Below are 2,515 nucleotides of genomic sequence, written 5' to 3' on the forward strand. Positions count from 1 at the left end.
ATTATTTGGTTTGGTGGTGTTTAATTTCTTGAGTTCATTACATATTTTAGATAACAGCCCTTTGTCATAGATACTGGAACTTGAAGCTGGACTCTGGGCAGAAAGTTGAGAGTTGTAGGGAAAAGTGGGGGATGGAAGGTCCAAGTGGGAGCAGGAGCTCCACAGGGAGACCACCAAGGCCTGTAGACCTGGACACACGGGAGCTTGCACAAACTAATGTACCAACCAAGGACAATGCATATACAGAACCAAGACTCATGTTCAGATGTAACTGTTGTACTGCTGAGTCTCCACATGGGACGGGGAGAGGGAGGACTGCTGCTGAACCTCTGACATGAACTCTGGTGCTCACAACTTGGTCACTGCCTCTTGGCAAGATGACCAAGGGGGCACACAGAGGAAGGGGTGCAGGCTATCCTGATAAGACCTAAGAGGCTACTGCTATACAGTTGGGGTAGGAGGGCACCCCCTATCAGAGGTCTAGAGGAGAGAAACAGGCAGAAGAGGCAGGCATAAGAGGAATGGGAAGATAAAAGTGAAAGGATAACAATCGGGATGTAATGTGAATAAATTATAATTAATAAAATATACATTAAAAAAATAAAGCTCTTTACATGTAAAAAAAAAAAAAGAAAATCAAAAGACAGAACACATTCAAGGGAAACCAATGCACTACAGTACAGTAACATGCTATGAACAATCAGATACAGTTAACATACAGCTTTGATCTTGACTGGGAACAAAAGAATCTTTTAAAAAATGAGCTTCTTAAACTATTTATATCCACAGTTCTTTGTTACTCTCCAACTCACTCCCTCAACCCCTTTTTTTCTATGCTTCATGATTAAATATATGGGTGGCCTTTGAGACTCTCCCACAGGCATGATAAACCATTCAGTGTTCCTGGCATTACTGAATCTCTCATGTATTTTTTCTGCTTACAAATGTAATGTCTTTTTTTTTTCTGTACAATGCCATTCCATGTTATTGTTTAACATCTTAATGGTATGGGGAATAAGCTCTTTGTATTTGCATCTGAAGAATGGAAGAATGCTTCAGACTGACAAGACTGTGACTAAGCATGAGCAGCACATGAAGACTCAGTTCTACACTTGTCCTTACAGATTGGCTAACCTCTCACTCACAAATGCAAACAAAATTCCAACATCCATTGAATATAAGGAAACATGACATATTGGACAGAGATTTATTAATGATGAAAACACCCTGAGAAACAAAAGCTGAAAAAAAAAAAAGCATTAGCTTAGAAGGATATTGAGGCCATACACAAAATGATTTAATACAAAAGAAAGCAAAGTAGATATAATGCATGTCCTTATTCCCTAAAGTCTGCAGCTCAAGGCAATGAGGATTTCAATTCATTTAATATTTTATTTTATTCTTTCTCCACATACTATTTGTTTCTCTCCTTTAAATAGAAGTCTGGGATCATTCCATTAGATGAAATTCTTCAGCATCTTTTTAAAATCAAAGCAACATTTTAAATGTTCTCATGATATGTGTTTTAGTTTTAAAATGACTAATATTTTATTTAGCTATACTCATGACAAATTCATAATTCTAATATGTGATTTTAATGATTTTAATGGGATTATATGTGCATTTAAATTACATTTTTCTATTATACATCAAAATAAACTTCAGTGGAATTTAGTAATTCAGTAGCAGATTTATTATTTCTCCTTATGATTATTGAGTCCTTCTCCTCCTCTTCTTCTTCCTCCTCCTCTTCCTCCTCACCCTTCATCTTCCTCTCTCTTTCTTTCTCTTTCTCCCTTGTCCTTCCTTTCTTCCTTCCTTTATTTATTCAATTTCCATTTTTTTTCTTTCTTATTTCTTTCTTAACAATGACTTATGTGTCCATGGCTGATGTCAAACTACAAAATATCCAGGGGTGATATTGAACTTCTGAACCTCTAATCTTTACTTAGGTAGAGATGTAACTTTTAGGTGATGATGGGGCATTAACCCAGAGTTTGTGCATGGAAGACAGACACACTGCTAACTAAGGTATATCTCAACCCTAATAATAGATTCTCAATTGGAAACATATGTTTATCTGGTTATTATGATGTGTATAGTGAATTAATAGTTAAAGTGTTAACGTTAAGCAGCACATTGTATTGTCTGTAAAGAATCAGAATTATTTATACTGATGCACAATTTATATTCCTTATTAGTCCTACACCACAATATACTGGCAACATATTAGTTAACATTTTAAGGAATTATTCTGAGAGTCTCAGAGCAGGGCACTCAGGTGTTAAGGCACATGGGGAACTGTAAATAATGGAAAACTATTCTCTTTCAGTCTTGGAGGACTGCTTTGCTAAATATAATAATAAGAGATTAGAAGGAAATGAAGTAGAAAAAAGGATGTATATTGGGGTATGGTAGTGCACAGCTTTAATTGCAGCTTTTGCAAGGCAGAGGGCAACCAATGTCTAAGTCCAAAATCAGCCTGGTCTACAGAGCAAGTTTCAGGTCACCCAGG

This window comes from Acomys russatus, chromosome 4, assembly GCF_903995435.1.
Source record: "Acomys russatus chromosome 4, mAcoRus1.1, whole genome shotgun sequence".
Classification (NCBI taxonomy): domain Eukaryota; kingdom Metazoa; phylum Chordata; class Mammalia; order Rodentia; family Muridae; genus Acomys; species Acomys russatus.